The sequence below is a fragment of the Orcinus orca genome, chromosome 10, assembly GCF_937001465.1.
Source record: "Orcinus orca chromosome 10, mOrcOrc1.1, whole genome shotgun sequence".
NCBI classification, from domain to species: Eukaryota; Metazoa; Chordata; class Mammalia; order Artiodactyla; family Delphinidae; genus Orcinus; species Orcinus orca.
In genome coordinates this window covers 19,217,243-19,243,278 of record NC_064568.1, presented here as the reverse complement: position 1 = coordinate 19,243,278, position 26,036 = coordinate 19,217,243, and the positions used below count along the sequence as shown (strand labels likewise).

The 26,036-nt window shown below is 40.1% G+C and overlaps 1 protein-coding gene across 8 annotated transcripts in view; it reads right to left on the bottom strand.

Moving 5' to 3' along the window:
• The window catches only part of FOXP1 (forkhead box P1), a 502,464-nt gene that overhangs the window by 354,818 nt on the left and 121,610 nt on the right, over positions 1-26,036 (bottom strand). For 3 of the 8 annotated variants that reach the window (XM_049715808.1, XM_033424886.2, XM_033424885.2), the window contains exon 1: positions 24,947-25,048. The exons of 2 other annotated variants lie outside the window; for them this stretch is intronic. The gene's annotated coding sequence lies outside the window, so the exon portion shown is untranslated. Of the gene's footprint in view, positions 1-24,946; positions 25,049-26,036 lie in introns of those variants that run through there. 3 more of the 8 variants (XM_049715807.1, XM_033424879.2, XM_049715809.1) reach the window with 2 other exon arrangements.

Here is a 26,036-nt window from a genome sequence, read left to right as displayed (position 1 = left end):
CTACCCAAAACAAAATACAGATTTAGTGCACCCCCTATCAAGATTTCAATGAAATTTTCCACAGAAATAGAACAAACAATTCTAAAATTTCTATGTAACCATAAAAGACTGAATAGTCACAGCAATCTTGAGAAAGAAGAACAAAGCTGGAGGCATCACACTCACTGATTTCAAACTATATTAGATAGCCATAGTAATTAAAATAGTACGGTATTGGCAAAAGAACAGACACACAGACCAATGGAACAGAAAAGAGGACCCAGAAATAAACACAGGCATGTAAGTCAATTCATTTATGACAAATGAGTCAAGAACATACAATGGAGAAAGGACAGTCTCTTCAATAAGTGGTGCTGGGATAACTTGACACATGCAAAAGAATGAAACTGGACAACTATCTTATATCATCCACAAAAATTGACTCAAAATGGATTAAGGACCTGCACGTAAGACCTGAAACCAAAAAAACTTCTAGAAGTAAACATAGGTAGTAACATAGGTCTTGGTGATGATTTTCTGAACTGATATCAAAAGCAAAAGCAGCAAAGCAAAAATAAACAAGTGGAACTACATCTAACTAAAAAGCTTCTGCACAGTGAAGGAAACCATCAACAAAATGAAAAGGCAACCTGCTGAATGGAAGAAAATATCTGCAAATCAAATATCTGATAAGGGGCTAATATCCAACATATTTAAAGGACTCATACAACTCAACATAAGAAAAACCAAACAACCCAGTTAAAAATGGGCAGAATATCTGAATAAACATTTTTCAAAAGAAGACATACAGATGGCCAACAGGTACAAAAAAGATGTTCAACATGACTAATCATCAGGGAAACGCATATCAAAACCACAATGAGATACCACCTCATGCGTGTCAGAATGGCTATTGTGAAAAAGACTAGAAATGACAAGCCTTGGAGAAGATGTGGAGAAAAAGTAACATCTGTGGACTCTTGGTAGGAAAGTAAACTGGGGCATCCACTATGGAAAATAGTGTGGAGGTTCCTCAAAAAATTAAAGATAGAACTACCATATGATCTAGCAATTCTACTTCTGGGTAAACACTGATTTGACAAGATACATGCACCCCCATGTTCATTGTAGCATTATTTGCAATAGTCAAGACATGGAAACAACCTAAATGTGCACTGATGGATGAATAAAGAAACTGTGGTACATACATACAATGGAACATTATTCAGCCATAAAAAGTAATGAAATCTTGCCATTTGTGAGAACATGGATGGAACTCAAGGGCGTTAAGCTAAGTGAAATAAGTCACACAAAGAAAGACAAATACCATACAACTTTTCTTCCGTATGGAATCTAAATTTTTAAACAAATTCATAGATACAGAGAACAGATTAGTGCTTGCCATGGGGTAGGACTGGAAGAAATGGTGAAATTTTTAAAAATTGAATTTTAGTTTTTTAAAATGTATTTAAGCTAATACATTTAACAAAAAAAAAATTAGAGGCAGAGGTAAAAGCATAGCATTTGAATCTTTCCAAATCCCCTCATAAAAACAGAACAACCTGAGAGCAAGACCAAAAACCAAACCAAAAAACAATTGTTTGTTGGACAAATTTACAACAAAACTAGGTGACTAGGTATTGCCTCAAGCACCAAAGTACTAACAGGTGTTGGAAAATACCAATACCAACCACAATTACTGCAGGTTAGCTGCATGTGCACAGAAAGGAGCAGAGGGATACAGCAGGGCAACTGAAGGACCTGAGAAAGAAACTCCCCAAATTTCAGTAAGTATTAAATGAAAAAGTGTGATGAACCAATTTAAAACAGCAGATGAACCTGGGAGGAATTTTTCCCATTCTAAAAAAGACACAGTACACAGGGCTCACATTAAGAAACCCTGCAGAGTCTGGTATAGTCTAGTGCAGTTAATCTCTCAAAACTAATCTGCCAGGACTCCACTCCAGGACAGGACCCACAATGAGGAAAACCTGCTGGAAATAGAAGAATCAAAATTGAAAAGGACAAAGAAAATCAAGAGGAAAGAAAGAGAAGGTTCAAAAAAAGTGGGGAAGGAGAAGATTGTGTAGATATTTTAAAAAGCAGGCCAGTAGCCTAGCAGTTGAAAGCAGACAAGAACAGGGAGCTCTAGGAAGTTAGAAGAGCTATCTAAATCAAGCCTCCTTATCAAAAGTTCAGAAAAACAACTTACACATAAAAATGGGCAACAGAAAAAGTTTTCAGATCAAACACTACACAAAATTATAAGAGGTAAAAAGAATAACACCCTACAGAAAATGAAAGCACACATCAGAAAGATATGTCATACAGCAGACCCAAACTGTAACCTATTATTTTAAAATGAGCTAGAAGACATTAAGAATATGAAATAAGGCATGAAAGAATCACATAAATCGGAATTAGAAAAACTGAGAAATGAAGGAAGAAAGAATGGACCTGAGAAAAAAAGAAAACATCATTGGCATAATGAGGAATATACTAAGAGGACACAAGAGTAAATGAATACAGCAAATAATGCCTTAAAAGTGCTAGAAGGGGGCTTCGCTGGTGGTGCAGTGGTTGAGAGTCTGCCTGCTGATGCAGGGGACACGGGTTCGTGCCCCAGTCCGGGAAGATCCCACATGCCACGGAGTGGCTGGGCCCGTGAGCCATGGCCTCTGAGCCTGCGTGTCTGAAGCCTGTGCTCCGCGACGGGAGAGGCCACAACAGTGAGAGGCCCACATACCACAAAAAAAAAAAAAAGTTAAAAAGTTAGTTAAAAGTTAGTAAAAAGCTAGTTAGTAAAAGTTAGCAAAAAGTTAAAAGGCTAGAACGTTAAAAAAAACGAGGAGAAAATTAAAAATCAAGAAGAAATAAAGATAAAGACAAAAGGAATTTAAGGGAAAATGTCAAATATTTAAGTTAGGTAAAGAAGATCCAACATATGGAGAATAGGAATCCCTAAAAATGAAAGAAAAGGAAGGGACCTGTCCAGATACCTAAAACTATATTCAAAGAAACTTTCCTGAAATTAAAAAAAAACAACTTGGGACTAGATGTTGAAAGAGGTCACTGGATACTTGAGCATACTGTACCCAAATGATCAACACCAAGACAGAGTCTAGTAAAATTTCTGGACTTAAGACTTAAGCCAGAAGAAAACAGAGTAACACAGCCAAGGTACTTAAAGAAAAAAATATGTACCAACAATTTTGCAGCCAGCAAAAATTGCTTTTTAAATTTAAATGGAGCAGCAAACTGTCGCCAAAATGCCCAAATTCAGGTAATGTATTTCCCAGGAGCCCTTCCTGAGAAATCTAATAGAAAATGAGCTTTTGACAAAATGATCAAAGACATTAACATAAGAACTAGTGTTGAGCTCTGAATATACTGACTTATAGAACTAAGGGAAAGTACAGTATAAATGGCTATATGCTCTGAAAAGACAGACATAGTAAGCCATTAAAAAATAATAAAGATTAGTAATAGTATATGTAGTAAGATGCTTAACTTCTTGGTAATCATAATCGGAGACTGTAGTATTAGCACTGTTATTCTGAGACTGTTGTACGTATGAGGTGGATAAATATGCAAATTAGTGATTATGGAGTATTTTAATTCTATCAGCTCCCATATTCTCAAGAACTGGGATCCTCACCATAGTAGAAAGGAGATACACACCTATGTACCAGATAAGAAGCTAGCTAAAAGCCCTCTAATCGTGAATATGAAGTGGAAATAATCAGTCGAATTCATGAGCAATCCAACAACAATAAGCACAGTTAGCAGTATGATAATTGTCTTGAAACACAAATTTCCACTAAGAGAATCCAAGCTTTTTTGGGCAAATAGCCTATTTCAGTCCTCAGGCAAGAAATGTTCAAGGTGAGTCTGAAACATCTCATCAGAGCAGTAAGCAAAGAAGCAATCAAAGACCAGTAGGATCATCTCAGGAGGATAGAGGAGCCAATGTAAAGAAGTCCCATCATCAAAGATGGACAATGTGATCTTCAATAAAAAATAAGGAATTTAATGGACTGAAACTAACCAACGTTTACATTCATGATGCAGAAACATATTAAAATTTACTGGTTGCTTTCAGAGGAGGATATGGAACTAATCCATTATTTTGAAAACTGGTAAACATTGGGGAAAAACAGGCATTTTTCCTGTATCTCTTATAGGAACACTTCCATTGGGTAACCAAGGAGTAGCTGAACAGAAAAATTACAAAAGTATTCCAGCTAATAAACAGCGGAATTAGAACATCACCATTTTGCAACTCCCAGGGAATTAATGGATCTAGCCAGTGAGCATTAATGGCTACTAACATCACAAAAAGGAAGACAATAAGGTATTATGTCCCTCCTGAATGAAAGAACACAATATCACTTAGAGTCTTGCCAAAGGGATCAAACAGAAGCCTCTGGACCCAACTGCGAATCTGCAGGAAATAGAGAGGGCAAAGGAACATGTGAGCTGAGGATGCGATCATACAAATCCAGGCTCTTGGAACCTCTGCAGCTCATGCGGCCAGGGTTCTCCAAAAGGAAAAGTGTAAAGAAAAGAAAGAAATAGAGGGGAAACTTGTAAATTAAGAAACTTAGAAGACATATAATTTTTTTTTAATGGGCAATACTAAACTACCATGTCTAAGGATCCACATGTAGGTAATAAAGTAATAATGAAACAAAGGGAAATAATTACTACAGAAGTACTGGTCACTCTTGGAAGGGGCTGTGAGTGGGATCAGGCACTTGAGGGGTTTCTGGGTGGCTGGCAAAGTTCGATTTCTTGACTTGAATGGTTGTTACAAGGACATCCACCATAACACAACTGACATATAAATATATACATATATGTAAACGTCCAATACAGCAGCCACTAGCCACATGTGGCTATTACAGTATAAACTAACTAAAATGAAATAACTTAAATTTAGCTTCTCAGTCATCCCTAGTCAGATTTCAAATACTCAGTCGACAGTGGCTTCCTTTTAGACAGTGCAGAAAATAGAACACACTGTACAGAATCAGTTTGTGTGTGCGTGTGTGCGTGTCGTTTTCTGTAATTGTTTTTTTTTTACTTTATAATGAAATTTTCAAAGTGCATGCCCCCGCAATACATTACACAATTGCATTTATTTGAATTTATCTTGAATACAATAATACTGGCTATTCTTTGAAGCAATGGCCAAGGGTGTACACCTTCCAGAAGAGAGACGAATACTGTGAAATCATTTTACGGCATTAAGGGGCAGGAACCCTGCAAGTGCAATGGATCTGAGTTAAAGTTGCTAGTACACAATACAAGAAACTTCCATCTCAAGGACAACGTAGTCGTGCCTAGAAAAGGTTAATAAGCTCTTCTCCACTGTGGATTGAGAACTGATCATTTCAATTATCATTAAACATTTATTAGACATCAGGAGCAGGCAAGGCTACGGCCAAATACAGTAGTAGAGTTCTTGCCAAATGGACACTCCAAACAAGGCACTTAAGATATATAACCCAATTACACAGATGAAGGACAAGGAAGCGCTCCTTCCACCGGGCTGGAGATCCTTAGGTCAACGACATCATACCTCTGTACGACTGTTGAGCTCACAGTAAGGATGAAGGAGGAAGTTCCTCTGAAGAGATTCGAAGGAGGTGTATGAAAGGGCAAAATGACAGCCTGGCCAATAGAGTCATAACAAGTTTTCAAGCAGAGCAAATGACATCAGAGAAATGGGAGGCTAGACGTTCCCAGAGATCAAAGTGACATCTACAAAAATATGTGACATAATAGAGCAGAGAGCCGAAAAAGAAATAATTCCGAGGTCAAAATAGAGACTCTCAGAGAACAAATGTATTAAAAGGCAGTGGTGTCCACTAATCCTCTCAACTCAATCCTCAACCCTCCTGAGTTGTCAGCAGCTCAAGGGACAGTGCTATAGAAGAGGATAATTATAAAGGAGGCATTCTGAATAAACTAGAGAAAAGGGAGGGAGGAAAGAAATATCCCAGCTACAAAATACGATTCCAATCGAGTCTTTAATTATCCAGAGAGAATGTAAATATTTTCTTTAAAATAATGTAACAGATGCTAAAACAATGAGGAAAAATATAAGACTATGGAACCTGTGATCCAGTGCAATAAAAAGGGCACAAAGAGGCATTAACAGTTAACAGGTGCAGAAAATCAGTAACTTCAAATTATACTTTGGTTATCATACAAGGGACCACACAGCAAAGAGCAGGCTAGCTTTGAGCCAAGATAAAGGATGCGTAACTAGAACATGATCTAGAATGGGTTAAGGGCAAATAATAAGAAAAAGAAGAAAACCCCAAATCAACAGGGTGTCATTCCTTCCCCCTCCATTCCAATCTGAGCCTTTTAATCTCAGAAAGTCCATCACACGTTTACTTGTATCTGGATATGATCCAAATATTCTGTGCAGCTCTCTTTTACATTTATTCCATTGAGAAAGATTTGGCAACTGAAATCTATTATGATGTCAAAAGGTAGCTGACAACATAAAATGTATCCCGCTGAGTTGATGCCTCACACGGCTAAATTTACAACAACAGGAGTATCATAAAAATTACAAGAACTGCAAATTAACCACTGATTTCTAGTTCACTGACATAAATAATAGTAAGGACCTCGATAACTTCCAAACATCTTTACCACTGTTTAATTTGTCAAAATCTATCAAGAGCCTTTCAACCACAAACCTGTCCTCTAAGGTACATTATCATTCCCACACTTAGATTAACATCAGGGGCAACCCAAGGAAGACTGCATAATCACTAAGACTCCATGAGGATTCTTCTCTCCCGTTCGTTAATTCCTCCATGTGTCAGTATCTCACCTCTTTCTTAAGTACCACTCTTACTTTCAATTAGTTATTTAAGATCATTTAAAAATTTGGCTCTAATCTTGTGAGCTATGTCTGTCTGCTTTCAAAATCAGTCCCTCATTACAGTGTTAAGGTTCCTACTGGGCTCAAATTAGCAAGATTTTCTGTTTACTTCATATTTGTGAACCAGGAAGCAGGTAACAGTATGGTGCTAGAGTAGTTAGCTGACAGCTGTTGGGAAACCCAGCAGGTAAGGAGGTCACACGTGGAAACAAAATGACAAAGACAATAATTCCTTTCTCAGAGAAAGTTCAGATACAGAACCACATGGTTTCCTCCACTAACAATCAACTCGAAGGACTATTCACAGAGATGACAGGAAAAGAAAATGGTTTTTAACTTAAATGCAAAATCTCTTCTGAAAAACTATATTCGTTCATAGGGAATTTAAAATCACCACTAAACTACTTCATCGCTCATGGATTGAACACCAAAATGTGGATAAGGATAATAAAATGGGTAAAGAAATAAAGAAATGAAACAGAAATGACTTTTAAAATTTTTATTCAGTGAAAATGACCTATTTATGTCTAAATGTATGGATGTGTGTACACGTGAGTATTACCCCACCCCCTGCTTTCCCACTGACATATGTCTAGAACAAATTTACAGTACTCCTGAAAAGAAAAAAATTATATATTTGGCCATAATATTGTTAGCAAAAACAATCACTCAGTAGTATCACTGACTAAGTAGAAGCTGTATATGCATTTCTGCCGAAACTAGGCAGTTCTAACTCTTTGATTAGTCCTAATACAGTGAGTGCAGGGAGCTGTGTGATAGATACTAAGTAAATCTAGCATACACTACTTGTGCCCAAATTGGTTTATTTCACATTTCTGTATTTGGGGGGAAAAGCAATTTCTGTATGACAGATGCACCTGCAGTTTGCCATGTGACCTACACACAGAAAGAGCTACAGAGTCATAGGTTTAGCAACAAGGAGAAAATTGCATTTTATTCTTTTTTGCTAAAAAAAGCATATTTTTGCCATGGAACATGTTTGTATTGAGTTAGTCCATGTCTACACAGAGTAAGTGAAAAATAGAAATGCAACACTGATTTACATCTGGGTAAGTCAAAGCCCCCATCAACCTGCTATCCAAGACAATGTTGGTTTGGCCTCAGTTGGACCCTACTGGTCGCCTACAGTAATAAAATGCATGGGATAAAAAAGCTATCCACCCTTCACTTCTCTTTACCAATGTAAATGTGGCCTAAATGTCTCCATCAGTGTCAGAAAGTTGCCCCATTATAAAACTAAGCTTTTTCATCACTGTGCGTAATTTTTAAACCTTAAGACTGAATGAAGTCCTGAAAGCAGGTGACACAACAAGAATGCTCTCTTTTTAAGAAAGTCTTCACCTAAAAACAGAGTCCTGAAATACATGAAGCAAAACCTAACAGAACTGAAGTGAGAAACAGACCATTCAACACTAGTAGTTGGAGACTTCAATACCGTACTGACAATAATGGACAGAACTAGGCAGAAGATCAACAAGAAAACAGAAGACATGAACAACACTAAGAATCAAATAGACCTAGCAGATATCTATAGAAAGTCCCACCCATCAGCAACAACAGAATATGCACTCTTCTCAAGCACACATGGGACATCATAGGCTAGGCCATAAAACAGACCTCAATAAATTTCAAAGGACTGAAATAAAACAAATAAACAAATAAAACAAAGTAAGTGCTCCAATTACAACAGAATGGATTGGAAACCAGTAGTAAAAAGAAATTTAGAAAACTCACAAATGTGGAAATTAAACAACATATGCCTAAATAACCAATGGGAATAAAGAAACCACAAAATAAATTAGAAAATATTTGGAGATGAATGAAAATAATGACATAACATACCAAAACTTATAAGATACAGGTAAAGCAGTGCTCAGAGGGAAATTTATAGCTGTAAACACCTATGTTAGAAAAGAAGAAAGATCTCAAATACTTATTTGAGTTAATCAATTGGTTAAATCCACCAATATATTCTGGAACTTGATTCTCCAGTCATAAGACTAAGCAACAATAGATAACTAATAAGAACCTGCTGTATAAAAAAATCTTTTAAAAAGAAAAAGAAAAAAAAAGACTAAGCAACTTTCACAGCAATCATTTTTAACTCAGTAAAGATACAACTTTGAAGTTGTGTCATACAGAATGTCACAAAGTTACTTATATGTGGAAGTTTTTGGTAGAACATGATTCTCTTCTCAGTAATTTCCTAAATGAAGAAACTGAGATCACATAACAAGTTAGCAGAAGATATAGCTTTAAAACTTCGGTTTTCTGAATTTCACTCTAGTAGTTTTCCAGCTGCAAAAATAATTAGCCTTGTGAATGTAAGTTTTCCATGGCTTAAGATATTTACATGCTGTAAGCTGGTAAATTTTTGGCTTACTATTGCCATTCTCCTTTCTAGATGTCCATATGCATTTCCATGTACACATCAGGAATTACAAATCTACTCTGAAACTCATTAAAAGTGTCAGACCACCTCTCCTCAGCAAAGCATTTACTGAAAGATTCCAATGACAAGATAAATGATCTCCACTGTCTCTATCAAGATCAGAGTGGATGACTTTGGGATTGGGGGAGGGGAAGGAGGAATGTGATAAGGAAGCAAGAAAGGCAAGGATAAATTCTGGCTCCTAAAACTACACTGAGTTATGGGAGACCACACAAAACGGTCTGGGTAACCTGAAACTCCTAACCTAGAAAGACAGTGGAGCAAAGGCCATCTTCTTGCTGGTCAAACGATCTATGAACACGTAACGGTGAATAATCTGGATTTCAAAAGCAAAGAGACCTTGACTCAAGTGTAAAATCTGCCATTTTGAAAAAAATTTCATTTTTAATTAATTATAGACTTACAGGAAGTTGCAAATATAGCACCGAGTTCTATATACCCTTCACCTAGCTTCCCCCAATGATGACCTTTTACATAGCTGTAGTATATTATCAGAACAAGGAAAATGGCACTGGTACATTGCTGTTAACCAGACTCTAGACTTTATTTACTTGCATTTACTTTTTCGTAACCCCAGGCAATTTAACACAGCTAACCTCTTTGATCCGCAGTTTACTTATCTGAGACACGAAGGTAGTAAGAGTAGCTATTTCAAAGTATTCATGAGGATTTAGTAAGTTAGTGCTGGTATATTACAGTAGTAGCTGACAAACAGTAAAAATGTGATAAATGTTCAGATTCTAATTATTAAATAAGACTTCTGGGATTTCTAGTTCTGCTCTGACATATTCCTTGAAGCTTTTCTTACTACCCACAAATATAGAGATGGTATCTGCCACCATTTATAGCTTGACTAAACTCAAAGGACAAAAAACACTAGAAAAATAACAGAACGTATCCTACTCTCGAAAGCTTAAAAGGAACTCTAACTCAAATTCCTTTTTGTGTGTGCCCATATCCTGATTTTTTGAAACTTCATTTTTCCAACAGTGAAATGGCTCAGGTACTACTGAAAACCTTTTTTTGAAAGCTTTGGGGGGAAAAGCAGTGGACTAACGAATTAAAATAGCCGAACCTTAAACCAACATCTAAGAATTATCTATTTTAAATGGCTTTGCTTCCCTGTTTCGGGGGTGAGGGGTAGGTTTGGAATTTTTTTCTAATGTACGTTTTTAAATCTTAATAAGACTTTTATTTTAATCAAACAGATTGAACACAAGCCTGGGTCCACCACGCTAGCTTCCAAGCCTACCTGTGTCAGCACTCAGGGACGTAGGGCTCTTTAAGAAGCGGGCTCTTTATTAGGTCATGACTCGGCTTTTGTTTGGAGGCACTTTTTGTATACGTGAGAAACAAGTGTACATATAAACAGTCAGTTCCAGGCACAATCAAGGCTCCCCAGTCTGGGGGCTATCCACGCTCCTGTCAACCGTTTGTGCGAGCCCAACCAAAATCCCTCTGGCTTTGGCACTGCTGACATATGCCAGTGCCCACAATGCTCCTGGGTCCTACCGCCTTCACAGCTATATCTTAAGGACACGAGTGTTTAATTTACAATGGCGAAAGAACGTTGCTCGATGTTCCCCCAGCTTTGAAATTTTCAAACCTTGAGAATGGATGAAACTGAAACTTTTAAGATTTTGATTTTTTGGTTCTTTCTCTTTTTTTTTTTTTTTCCTACTCTTTCTTCTTTTTGCAAATTAGCTGCATTTTCAAAACCTGCCACCCACAAACAGTCTGAAACACTGAAGTGTCTGCTCTGTTTCTATCAACAGACATTATTTGGAATCACTTAAAAGGACAAATAATATGTCCACTAATCAGCCAAACAGCTAGAGTAGACATCTTTGGTTCATCTGAATGCTCAGATGTCTCTTCCATGTTCCTAAAGTCAGACCAAACAAGAATCCTATTTGGCTAGCTTTGGCACTGGGTTCAGATTAGGGCAAGCATCTCAAACCAAGTCATCTCCAAGGGAATCACTTAGGGTTAACTCAGACCGTAGGAAAATAATTTCACAAATACAAGACTTGATCTATTCCAACTACCACATACATCAATTAACTAACCTATGAGCCTTGGTTTTCTAATCTCAAGATTTATTTTTAACTGGATCAAAGAAAAGACTTGGGGATGGGAGGAAGCAACTTTTTTTATTTTATAAATTATACCAGAATGATCAAAACCTGGTTTCCTACCTGAATGGAAAAGATGTCTTTACCTCTGTGGACCACTGTCCTCTGTCCCGTTCTAACTCCCTTTTTCTCGACATGAACGTACGTTTCCCTTAAAATTACTTCTTTTTTCCTACCCTGGTGTTATGCAAGATCCCTGCTTATTTTGGCGATGGAGACAAAATAAGAAGAGCCACCCAGAGTTCTCCATTCCAAAGGGAGGAGCTTCCCAAGAAAAGCAAAGTTGTGCTGTTGTATTTCCTTTCAGCACTGCCGAAGAGCAAGAGGCATTCTTCAGAGCGGAAATCAGGACAAATGAGGGGGCTGCTTCTGAAATACCTGTTAGAACCATGAATGGCAGGTGTAGGCAGGGACCATCTAAAGGTTCATGAGCACTTAGTGCTTGTAAAAAAAGAAAAAAAAAGGAATTGGCAAGAAAAAAAAATATGAGAAGTGAGGTGGTTAAGCACACTCAACATGCAATAAGAAAAGACACCTTTCAAACAAAAAACATGAGACAAGGAGATGCCTTTCATTTCAGAGAGAGTCCAGGAAAATCCAAACTCTCAGATGGAGAAGGCGAACCTTGCCTTTATCTCTACGCTCAAAATCCTCACAAAAATGACCATCAGACCTAGGTGAAAGGCTTTGAAATTAAGGAGGAGCCAGCATGCTCCTACAAGAAAAACAAAGAGAGCCTTGCATATAGGATATTGGTTTCAACGAGGAAGGGTGGACGCCAAAAACAGTATAAGAATTAAGCGCTCACATAATAGATCACTGTTTGAGTGAGGCGCTCCTGCAGATGCTGGAGTGACCTAAGCCTCACACTTGGAAAGGCTGTGTGACTGGAGCCATGATATATAAAGTAAGACCCAAGTGCCAAAGTTCTGATTGAGCCAAGCAAACTGTGGCTGTTTTTGTTGGGTGGAAGAGGCTTTTTTTTTTTTTTTCCCACGGAGCAAAGAATATTACGGTAAACATCTGCTAACCATGACCACAGAAGGGGTGGTTGTTTTCATCCGGGGTCATTTTAAAAGAAAAAATGTAATTAATAAAACCACAGAGTCATAGTACCCAACCTTCCAATAAGGCTGCTTGCCTCTGCCCACAGACCTATTTATTAAAGAAGCACGTAATTGAGAAAGTTCCCTGACGTTGCCATTAAGACTTCTTGGGGGCCACTGAGGTGGGGTAAGAATGTTCTGTCTGAAGGGATACTTGAAAATACAGCTGGGACTTCCCTGGCGGTCCAGTGGTTAAGACTCCGTGCTTCCAGTGTAGCGGGTACGGGTTCGATCCCTGCTAGGGGAACTAAGATTCCGCATGCCACACGGCACAGCCAAAAGAACAAGACAACTGGACTTCACTTCTTATCTCATTCCTTAGGGAGTTGTTTTCCAGAAGGTTCTCTATTGGCAAATTATTATTATAATACATGTATTATTTAGGTATCTGAAGCCCCATTAAAAGAAAGAAATTAATGTTCCAATGGGTTTACCTCACACATAAAAGCCCCCGAGGATGTCTCTCTGTCAAACTACGTCTTTTGAAAATGACTAAAAATTCATAGACTCCAGAATGGTTTGGGTTTTTAAAAATTCCTTATTTGGTTCGTTCTTTTGGAAGGAATGGGGAGGTAGGGAAACTGAATTATTCAGGCTGACTGTCATTCAAATCTGTCACACTGGCGCTCAAAACATCACTTTACCTTTGAACAACCAGCCACAAGCCCCTCCAAAATGAGCGTCACCTATAATTATTACTAACTGTTCCCAATTAAGAGAAAATAATCAAATTCATAAAAACCCAACTTCCATTTTGAGTTAAGCAAAGTTCTGCTTTATCTACAAAGTCAGAGGGTCTTCTAGCCTTAAAAAAGCCAGTTTTGCATAAACTAGATGCTTTCACTGAATCAAGTTAAAGAACTAGGGTTTCCTATTTCTGACCTATGGTCACCTCAATATGACCAATCAACAAGATACTAAGTTCATTGAGTGTAAAAAACATTTTCTCTCTCTAGCTCTATTTTCCATGGAACTAGAACACAGCAATTCAGAAAGGTCAGACTCCAGTAAGCTTACTGAAAAAATAAATATTAACTTCATCAGCCCCACTTACTCTCACGGTTGCAGTATCGGACAGGGTCCCTACTGTTGGACCGGCTCTAAGAGCAGCCTGGGAGCGTGGGGTGGGAGACTGTCAGTGTTTCAACTTTTCCACCAATCAGTGTTCAACAAATACCTATTCAGCACCTCCTAGGTACCCGTTACGGAGTTCAGTGTGTGTGCGCGCGCGTGCACGTGTAGGTGTGTGCGAAAGCAGGGAGGGAGAGAAGGGTGAGGTGCTGTCTTCTGAATGCTACTGACACCTCATAGAACTGTTAGGGGAAGCTAACACAAATTTCAGCGTTCACTGAATCTGGAAAATTATTCTTGTGTTTACTTGTTTGTGCATTTTCCGCAAGGCTCGGCGTTCTGTGCTAAGAAGGAAGGCAGGCAGAGATGGAGATGGAGTCAGCAAGCAAGGTTTTGATACTCCAACTGCCCTTAAGGAATGAGGAGCCATTAAACAAGGAAGAGAAAGGACTACAAAGGCCCAATCGTATTTAATAACTGCCAATGCCTTCAGCTGTGAAAGAGAACGAGCCTTAATGTAACCCACTAATTCCACCCCCCAACACAGTCAAGACTCACTTCCACAAGTAAGTCCAGTATCAGAGGCCACTGTGGTCAGAACTGGAATATAACCATGTGTCGCTATACCAAATTATGCTTAAATAAAAATGCAACGCATCCATCCTATTTGTATAATAGAGGGATTAAATCAGCTATAATTTTCAAGCTTTAAAAGAAAATTCCAAGCTTTTAAGTCTATTCCTAGTGAAAGATAATGTGACGAATGTCATAATAAAAAAATAACTTAGCAGGAGGAAATAATTCTTTATCCTTTTAAAATTTTCCTGATGAAATGCATCATTTTACCCTAATGCATTTCAACATACTTACCCCTAAATGTAAATTTGTTTTGATAAAATGAAGAGCATTTGAATCCAAATTGCACACTGATGCTTCTACACTGATCTGTTATAACTCAGTAATCAGAGTTAACAGACTGCCTAATTAACCAAGTCATCATTTGCCAAGATCCAAATATGGGATGAATTGTGGGCCAAGGAGAAAATATGATGGACATGAAAATTATTAATTCAGGGAAGCATTAAAAGCATGTGGAGTTAAAGTTCTTTGCTAAATCTTACCATCATTAATATCCTTAATTTTTATAATAGAAGTAATATGTGAAAATAAAAAAATATATTACATTCAGGGTATATGGAAAAACATTTTTAGATCAACTATTTATTAGTCATTGATACAATAAATTACTTTTTTAAGCCTTTGACAACCTATGGGGTAAAAATCACGGACACCCTCTGATACTAAGTAACATCCATTAAGTGCTTCCTTAGGTGCCACCATCATGATCGGTGTTTCATACGGATCAATATGTTTATTCTCCATATAAACCCTAACCCTTGGGAAGGTACTATTTTTATCTTCAGGTAACATTCAAAAACTGAAGTTCAGAATATTTTTTTTTTACCCACAAGAATGTATGAAAAAACAAACAAAGTCCAATCCTTTCAAAATTCTTAGAGAAGTGTTACTAGAAATTCTATAATTTAACTCACCAAAACTTTACCCATGGAAGCTTTATTCACTCATTTGTTATGTACTTAGTAGGAGAAAGGCAATCAGGGTAACTTGACAGATGCCATGTGGCTAGCCTGGACAGAAACCCTTCATCAGCAGCTATTTCCCATCACTAACATCACTGGTATGGCCTAAAAGACACGTATATTTTAACTGGGCTAAGTAAGGTATTTTATAAGCCGTTTTCCCTAGGTAATTCAAATCCAAGTCCAAATGTAGGGTTTAATTCTAGAAGAGACAGTAAGTCCACCAATCTGATCATTTTTCCCTTGGCTACTTGGTAACTAACTCCTATTCATCCTTAGGGGTCCCAGCCAGATCTCACTGCTTCGGGGAGGGCTTCCCATCTCCCACCTCCGATGCCTCCTCCCCAACCTCATATATACGTGTACAATCTATCAGTATTTCTGTAGCTTCTCTAGCACTGTATTATAATTGACCTTTCTGTCTACCTTGTAGATGTAAGTATGTTGAAGTCAAAGACCTTGCTTTAGGACCTACGACGGTGACAGATGGTTGGCGGATGGCTGGACAGAAGGACAGATGGAAGGAGTACAGCAATGAATGAAGCCCAGGCTCCTTCAGGACAGAGGCATGGTAGTATTTTTGAGGCAAAACCCACTTCATCGACGTCAATGTCACTGGAGATGTCCAAGTAGTAGGCACAGAACTTAATGGGGAACACCTCAGATGACACTCAATCTTGGAGAGCTGGGCTACATGATATTTAAAGGTTCCTGCCAACTCTGTAATCCTATATCTTTACTGTGCATCAAGTACAGTGCCTTTCTGAGCAATCCTGGATCCTGGACCAGGAAAAAAATAGTTATAAAGGACATGATCGGGACAACTGGATGAAATCTGAATAGGGACTGAGGTTTGAACTATATTAATATTGTATCAATATTACCTCATTGTACTGTGGTTATGTAAGAGAATGTCCTTGTTCCTAGGGAAAAAAAAAAAACCCTGATTTATTTAGGAATAAAAGGGTATGACATCTGCAATCAACTCTCAAATGGTTTTGAAAACAATTATGTGTAAGTATAGACGTATGTGTGTATGTGTATTACATAGGTAGATCGATAAGACATGATAAAGCCAAGGAGCAAAACGTTGAATCTAAGCAAAGGGATCCTTTTGGGGAGTTCCTGGACTACTCTTGCAACTTCTCTGTAACTTTGAAATTACTGCAAAATTAAAAGGTGCCTGTGCTTCAAAAAAAAGAAAAAAAGTACAGTGCCTTATAGGATATATATGTGCACTCTACCTTCCGAAAATTCTGTCCCTTTCTTCTGAAACAAGAACCCCTTTCACCCACTTTCCATTGTCTTGTGCAGGTCAAAGGTCATTCACCTCTCTTGAGACGAGCATGTGACCCACGCCAGGCTACCCACTGCTTCACACCCCCCCGCCAATCCAGCCTTGCTCCAACCCCAGAAACTGTTTCAGGGATAGGCACGTGGCACACAAGGGACCAATCACAGAACCAGGAAGATCCAGATTCTGTGAGAGCTGCTAGAACTTATAAACAAAGATTCCTTTCTGCTGGAGTTGCTACAAAAGCAGAGTGATGAATGGTTATGTTGCGACAAACTGGTCAACAACTCCGTGAAGGAATCCAGCACAGAGCACTGCGCGCGACTTGAGACCAAGACTTAACAGCGAGATCTGAACCCCCCACTGCAGATGCTCCTCAAGCTCATTCTACCAGCCGAGTTTCCAGCATCATGAGCCACTTAATTCCTCTTTATGCCTAAACTGGTCCCGTTACCCAAGAGGCCTGACAAATGGTGGGCTCAGTATCTGAAGGCACAGACACATTAAAAATGGTCTGCTGTTTGTGTTAACAAGGACATACAGACGATTCCAACCCCTGGAGTAAAAACTGCTTATTCGTTGGTCTTTTGTGACTGGCTTTTCTATATTTTTTTCAAGCCTAATATTTTACTATGTTTTTTAAAAACCTATTAGCTGTTATTTTTGAATGTCAAAGTCCTTGGCATACAGCTTATGAATCTGGAATTCTATTGACCAAGGAACCAAAGATCTTCTAACTTTGCTACCCAGTGTTACCTGTAAGTACCCAGATCTTCACTTTGGTAAATAAAAAGGCTTCCAGGTGAATGCATCTCAAGAACTAAACCTGCTTGCTGGGAAAATGCCCCAGGTACAGGACTGCTGCTTTGGGAAGGGGACCCTCTCGCCTGCCACACTTTTCCACAAAGGTGATTGAGTGGAACAATTCAATCGTTGGGTAGTCAGAGGCTAACACGAACTAAAATGAGGGCTGCAGAGATGAGGTTAACTAGAATAATGTACCAGAGAAAAATGACTCAAAGATCTAGAAAAAATGTCTTAACAGGCACGTCCAACTAGAGACCGAAGAACGCCAATTAAGTGGCTGTCCTTGTTCTGAATCACATCGGGACTTAACTTTTATTTCCCAAAGCTCTTGTACTAGCAAAAAGAATTAAAGCATTTGAAAAACGCTACTAAGATCAAACAGAGCTGGTTAGGTGGCACTGAAGTATAAAGTCTCAACACGTAGCATACAAGCAGCCCCAAAGTGAAAAATGTATGTTCAAACAAAACCATACTTGCAAATCAACACCCTAGGAAGATGCTTACATGGTGAAAACAATATGGTGCGGTGGTTAGGAGCCATGGCACCAGAGGAAGAGTGGTTGGGTTTGAATCCCAGCTCTACTTCTAATGAGCAGAGAAGTTTGAGGGAATCATTTCACCTCACTAGGCCTCAGTTTCCTCACCTGTAAAATGGACTTTTTAGAATCATACCCATCTCATAGAGTTTTGTGAGCTAATATGTAAACTCTCACTAAAGGCAGCTATTACAGGGAAGACTTTTCACAACTAGACTGTTTCTCTTCACCGCTGGTTTTTGGAATTTCTCAGGATTAGGTTTTGCATGAGTTTTAAAAATTCTACTCTTCTCTCTCATTACTTACAAGGGAGAAGGGGGAACTACACACACAAGGATTGGTGATAACATGAAATGCAAGTTCTTCTAGGCATATACAACTATAGAAAACCATATGCACGCTTTATTCTAGTAGAATTAAAAAAAAATTATCATGTTTAAGAAGTGGGCTGGAAGTGAAGGAATAGATTTGTGTCACCAGTAACAAATGATCTGGGGCAGAAATGGACAAAGACGGCCTTGATGTGAACATCCAGGGTAAATAAAGGTTGACTGACGGTCCATAAGAGGCGGCAATGTGAGATTCAAGCCCCAGCACATCATAACCAGACTCACCTGGCCCTGAGAGGCACACTGAATGCAGCAACATTTCAAAACATCAGAGAAAACCCCTTGGAACGCTCCTAATCTTTCCTGCTGATGCTCAGGCATCAGGATACTGAGAAGACGGCTGCATGGGTGGTGATCCAGGTTGTCAGGCTTCCCGTGTAAACGACACGAATCAAGTCTCGCATTACACGGATCTGTTTCCCCTTTCGTGATTATTGTTTTCGTTTCTGAAATGGTATTTGGAGACAAGGGTGTTGCATGTTTTTTATAGATGGAAGAAAAGCTGGGTCTTTGCCACTCCAAGGGCTGTTATGAGTCTAATGAAGGTTTTCCCTGAATCATTTGCTTCACTTAACTCCTGCTCATTGAACTTTAGCTTTTTTGCTTCTAAAAAGGATATTAGGAACCAAACGTGATGCCCTAAACTGTATTTTACTCATGCTCTTTTATTTTTATTAAGCTGAGAGGGACAAATTATAAATCAACAAAAATTAATGGCTTTTCTTTTTTAATTTATTTATTTATTTTTGGCTGTGTTGGGTCTTCGTTGCTGCGCACGGGCTTTCTCTAGTTGCGGTGAGCGGGGTCTACTCTTACGATGCGGTGCGCAGGCTTCTGATTGCGGTGGCTTCTCTTGTTGTGGAACACGGGCTCTAGGCGCGCGGGCTTCAGTAGCTGTGGTGTGCGGGCTCTAGAGCGCAGGCTCAGTAGTTGTGGCACACGGGCTTAATTGCTCCGCGGCATGAGGGATCTTCCCGAGCCAGGGCTCCAACCCGTGTCCCCTGCATTGGCAGGCAGATTCTTAACCACTGTGCCACCAGGGAAGCCCCTATCAGCTCTTTAAATTTCTTAGATAACACTAGCTCTTCCATAAATCATGTCAATCAGAGTATGTGACTTGATATAGTTCATCTTTTACCACAAAAAGCTGTGGGATAGAGAGAGAGACAAATCCCTCTCTGTGCCTGGGCTTTCACACAGCAAATGCACAACAAACAGCACAGTTCAACCAGGCCCCAACTAACACAACATAGCAACCAGAACAGACCCTCTACCTTAAGCAGGTGAAAGAAATAAAAGCTCACAATGAAAGATATTTACATCTACCTCCGTTCAATCCATACAGACTTGAATTTCCTTTCAAAAAAGAGATATGTAAATTTTCAGGACCAATACATCAAGGGTACAATTTTTTAAAAAAATATTTATTTATTTATTTGGCCACGCTGGGTCTTCAGTTGTGACACGCAGGATCTTTGTTGCCACCTGTGGGATCTTCTTTTTTTTTTAGTTGTGGCATGCATGCAGAATCTAGTTCTTTGACCAGGGATGGAACTCGGGCCCCCTGCATTGGCAGTGCAAAGTCCTAACCACTGGACCACCAGGAAGTCCCCAATTTTTTTAAAATTAGAATTTCCAGGCAACTTAAGACATGGTCTATTGTGAGGCAGGAGATCAAATGAGCTCTGATTACTTAAGGATGAAACATCTCCCCAGCCAGGCAGCGTAAGGACAGTGCAGGACCTTCAACTCCAAATTCCAAAGGTGTTTCTGCATGTGGGTTGGGCTCCAAACACTGAGCCATCCCAGCATTTGAGGTTTATCACTGGCCTTATCTGAAACAGATCCCTCACATCCAACAGTCGACATGCTAACAACAAATATAAAACAGGTCATCCCACTGCTCGCTCATTTTCCACTTTTTAAAGGTAATTCAGTGCATGAAATGAGCGAATCTAATAGGGAATCCAGGTTCTTCACCATCTTTACCCCCTTTAAAATGAAGATCACAAGAAAGGACGTTATGAGTTTTGTCAGTGTGGTTCCCAATACCCTTCTGTTGATCTTCCTGAATCAACAGCATCGTTACTCTGTTCCAGATCCTGTGCAAAGCACTGTACACATAGCATCTCATTTAACCCTTGCACGAACACTACGAGCTTATTTATTAGGGCATGCTATTTCCCCTGCCTCAGGTAAGTAAACTGAGGACCAAAGAGAGGAAGTAATTTGTCCAAGAACAAAGAGCCAGGGAATGAGAGTGCTGGGATTTGGGCTTGGAATCCAACACCCTTAATGAACTTATACCACCCACCATAAGCTTTAGAACCAAAAGGCAAATGATTCTGTCTTCATGGGGAAGGTGATGATGTATAACCCTTTCCGGATGGGACACACAGAGTATCAAAGACTTGTACAAGGTAGAGAGGAAGCTTTCCAGAGAAAACCCAACGGCAGGATTCTATTCCTATAATAAAGGTGACGTGTGTGGTTTCATTTCTTTTCTTACTCTCTCACCCAGATGCAGTCCTCTTAGTACCATGAAATACAGAAATTCACAGGGAAATTCCAAATGTCCTCTGACTGCTTCGACAAATACTGACTGACAGCCTGCCTACTATTCACTGGGCACTGTCAGCCATGAAGAAGCAACACTGATTCAGACAGATCTGCCTCTTGCTTATTACCTGGTTAACAGGGATATTCAGAAGGTGACAGAGCTGTAGTAAGTTGAAACAGACAAGAGGCTTGGGTGGCTGACAGTGAGAAGGGGGAAGAGGGAAATCACCTTTAATGGGGGTAGTCAGGGAAGCCCACCCCAAGAAGGTGATATTTGAACTGAATAATGAAGGATGAGAAGGGGTTAGCTCTGTGAAGCACAAAAATTGTTCCAGACAGAGAATCGCATGGTCCAGGGGCAAGGAAGATTTTAAGGCAACTGAGCACAGGAACAGTGTCTAAATAAAATACTTGAAACCACAGAGGAAAAAGTTAGTTTCCAAGAGTCTCCTGAAGAAGTAAGAGCCACTCCTACAAGCCACTACTTCCACAGAGTCAAGTAATCAACAGACAGCCATGGTCGAGCGGTCGCCAACGCTTCTCAATCTCTGGGACACGTCGCCAACTGGGCCGTCCACGGGCACAGCTGATGATCTCTGCCACAGTCATGCGGCAGCTTCTCTGTGCATACGACACTGTTCTTTGAGGGCCAGTCCCAAGAAGACGTGTGGGGACCAGGGGCTGCTTTGCAGACTCAGCACAAAGGCGGGGACCGGGATGAGGCCGGGCAAGACCGACCTCATGGAGCACCAGCCTGCATGAGTGAAACCCTACCGAGTTTCAGATTATCATCAGCAATACCAACCTGAAAGCAGTTAGTGAATTCTGCTTGCTGGGCAGGCCCATCGTCTGAGTAAGTCAAAAACCGGAATAAAGAACGAACTGATTGCCTCTCAGGGGAAAGCGTCAAAATGGGACCCAGAGATCTAAGTTCCGTTAGCCGGGCTGTCCAGCTGTATACGTGGCTGCAGAGTCCTTGGAGACGGGCATCAAAGCCACCTCCCAGGGCTTTACTTAAACTTCCAACAGAATACCAGGCAAGAAGCAATGGATTGTGAAATATACATCGTCTACCAGTACAGTAATGGCCAGGGGACCAGCCAGAGGACGGTAGCAACTCCTCAGACTGGGATTTCCAGCACATCACCCAGGGCGCATGGCACAATGCTGGCATTTATTACCTACCAGGAACTGTGCTGAGCTCTTTACAACCATCATCTCAGTAATTCTTTATAGGAATCCAGCTCCTATTTGTATCCCCATTTCCCAGATGAGGAGGTCATGGCCCAGAAAGGTTAAGTAACTGACGCAGGGGCACTCAACCAGTAAATGGAAATGGTGGAATGTGAACCTAGGCTGATTTAACTTCAGTGCAGACACTCTTACCCACATTGCTATCCTACAGCTACAGCAGGCATTCAAGAAATGTCTGTGAACGCATCAGCTACCATGTTTCATGAGCATCTATCACAGGCTCGTATAGGCAGAGACTATATTATGAAGTAAAGGGAAGTCTCTTCTGTGGGATGGTAATTTTCCCGAGAATAAAGTACAGGCCAATCTGGAATAGGGAAACTGGACAGGAGTGGCTTACTTGTCTCCACCACCCTCCAAAGTAAGCTTTCAGCAGACACATGGGGAAGAGCAAAGCAGAGCTGCAGAGTAGGCAGCACTGTCCAGTCTCTGAGGGATAGTTCAAAGCCATCAGTGGCAGCCCTCACACATACCGGGAACAACACAGTTGGGTGCAGGCCTGTATGTCCTAGGACCTCATGCTAGGACTAAGGCTTTAACAAAATCTCCCATCCAGAGGAGAGAAAATCCATTCGAAAATTTGGGAGTTTAAATTTTTTTAAAAATTAATTAATTAATTAATTTATGGCTGCGCTGGGTCCTCGTCGCTGTGCGCGGGCTCCTCACTGCGGCGGCCCCTCCTGCCGCAGAGCACGGGCTCCAGGCACACGGGCCTCAGTAGCCGTGGTTCGAAGGCTGCAGAGCTCAGGCTCAGCAGCTGTGGCGCACGGGCCTAGTCGCTCCGCGGCATGTGGGATCCTCCCGGACCGGGGCTCGAACCCGTGTCCCCTGCACCGGCAGGCGGACTCCCAACCACTGCGCCACCAGGGAAGCCCTGGGAGTTTAAATTTTGGTTGATGGTTCTCATGAGACAGAAATTTCTTTCTCAGATTTGCCATGGTACTTCTAGTAAGAATATTATGGTCCTAAAATATTTACTGAGATATGTATCTCTGCTGAGAATTGAGTAAGCTGAAATTCAAACATGTAAAATTCAAATAAGACATTACACACACAAATCAATCAAAGAAAGAAGGCATTCATCAAAATAAATAAAAATTAGACATGGAAGAAAAACTGAGAGCATGATTTCATATAAGCAACCACGATTGCTGCTCAACGACCACACACCTTTTCTTCATTACTACTAGAACCTGGAATTTATCTGGGACAACAAATTTCTCAAGTCTAAGGATCCAGTTCCCAGATGCCCTTATATTAGGGGTGGATACAAGGATGTAAATAGAAGCCACTGAGCAAGACTTCAGGGCAAGTTCTTTAAAGAGGACTTCCTCAGCTGGGAGGAGTACTCTTTTTGTTCCTTGTACTCTTGCCTCTTCCTTTCAGGATGTAGAAGCAGTGGCTGGAGCGCCAGCAGCCATCATGTGACCGTGAAAATGAAGCAACACCTAAACAGGCAAGCAGAGCATAAAGACAGAAAGCGCAAATTGCTCTCCCCCAGACATCTTTTATGAGAGAACACATAGCTAATTTTTTTAACCTCACATAGGTGCATCTCTGTTACTGGAAAACAATTCTTAAATGATAGAAAGACATGAAAACACATCTACAGACTAGCCTACTATTTTTTGTCAGAAAACAAAAAAAAAAGCCTAGGAATTCATGAATGGAGATTCTGATTACCCCTCTATTCACCAAGCTGTTTGTTTAAGTATGACTTTCCTTAATTAGTACCACTAGTCCAGGGAAGCATATTTGCTGAACCTGTCTCTATGTTTTGACACGCAAGGCTTGTGAATTTCAAACATACTTGTAGACATCCGAAGCATTATTATTTATTAGGGCCTATTTTAAAGGTGGAAGATCTGAAAACACTCTCAGAATCTGATGATTCAAGGAAATTTAATAGCTCTGTATCGGCATTTGATCTTTAGCCTGCCATAATCTATCCGCATAGCCCTTCATCCGTATTTGATACCAAAGAGGCATTTCAACAGCTTGTCCATCAACTATAAAATAGAAGGAACATACAGCCAAACCACATGACTTAGAAAATAAAAGGGCTTTCCCTCACACTCATTTAGCTCATGAAAACCCAATGTGATTAAAAGGGTGAAGAAGGTATATTCCACTAGGTGAACCATAATAATGGTATACGGCATCCATTACATTTGTAAGGAGTTTCGAAATTTTCAAAGTGCTTTCCTGTACATTATATCTTGTTTCATCCTTACAAATACAGCCTACTCCTACCTCAGTAGAAAGGGCATTATTTTTTTCATTCCCATTTCTTCTTGATAAATGGTTTGCTCAATAACAGAGGGACTGCTACCTGGTGAGGTATCCTGATTCCAGGTCATCTGTTCCCCTTTGATGCATTAGATCAGGGTCCACAAACTATGGCCTTTAGGCCAAGTATGGCCCACGACCTGTTTCTGCAACTAAAGTTTTATTGGATGCAGTCACGCCCATTTGTTTACCTATAGTCTGTGGCTACTTTTGCGCTACATCAGCAGAGTTGACTAGTTACAAAAGAGACTCTATGGTCCATGAGGTTAATAATATTTACCATCTGGCCCTTTAGAGACAAAGTTTACCAACCCTTCATTAGATCACCCTTCCACAGATATGATGCAAGTTACAAATCCTGCTCCGAAAAGCCATAAAGCTATCGTGGAAGGCAATAAACGTATTCCTGCTGGCTTTGGAACTCATGCTTGATAATGGGGCATTCCATTATCTTCTGAGGGATTACTATATCCAGTATCGTGTCACCTGCAAAGGTGGATGGCAACTTTTAATCGGTACACAATGTAAGTGTTGTTTGCCACTCACCCTGAACTTTTAACGTGTCTCACAGCCATAAAAAGTCTGGAGGTCACTGGTTGGGGGCATGCATAATGCCACAGGACTGCAACACACAGAGAGACACTGAAAGCAAAAAGAACAGAAGAGGTTAAGAGAAGCGGCAAACTGTGTTGCCTCAAAAGTAACACATTCACGTTAAGCCTTAGGTCTTCCTTATTGACACCGTGCTTTTAAATATATAATCATGTATCTGTGTACCTATTTTGTCCTTTCCCTTCTAGAATCAGCATTCCATGTAGCTCGTAATTTGAGTTCAGCGTTATAGAATTATAGCACAAAGATGTTACAGAGTCAAGTAAAACTGCTACTCTTGAAGCCACTGTCATTCACTTAGGAAGTTTGGTTCCTTTAACTTCCAACAGTTCTTATTTTTGAGGATAACTTCTAGGAATTACAATGTTATCTCATTCTGAGCAATACGGGTAAGATGATCCCTGAGTCCCAGTGAAGATTTTCCTTTGGGTTTTGGTCTTCAGTCTCTCTCAGTGCATTCAGTACAAGCGACCGGAGGAAATACACACACAAACGTATACGCGCGCGCGCGCGCGCACACACACACACACACACACACACACACACACATCATCACCTTATTAAAAAAAAAAAAGACAAGCTGTCTCACCTGCCAGACAAACACAAAATCTTACTCCCCAAAGGTTACAGTTCTTTCTCCATTGCATTTCAAATGCAGAAGGAGGCTGTGAAACAGCCCTCTCCTGCAAACAGTCAGCCTGTGCGTGTGCTCATGTGTGCCGAGGCCATGCGCTTTCACGGCTTAGTTGGGTTATGAGTATTTACCAAATACAATGCCAAGTAAGTTGAAGTTGCTGACAGACAAGTCAGCTCATCCTCAAGCAGTTTCAGCAGGTTTTTGTGAACAGCAGTCAGTAGCAAGGTTTTACATGCCAGGCCTTTTCTGCTTAGATCCTTGAGATGATAATGACACCTGTACAGCCCTGAAGATGTCAGAAGGGACCCGCTGTGAGGTAGGGAAATGCAACTACAGGACGAACAAAAAGCACGACCTCTTCCCTGTGTGTGCACTGTTCCCTTGCAA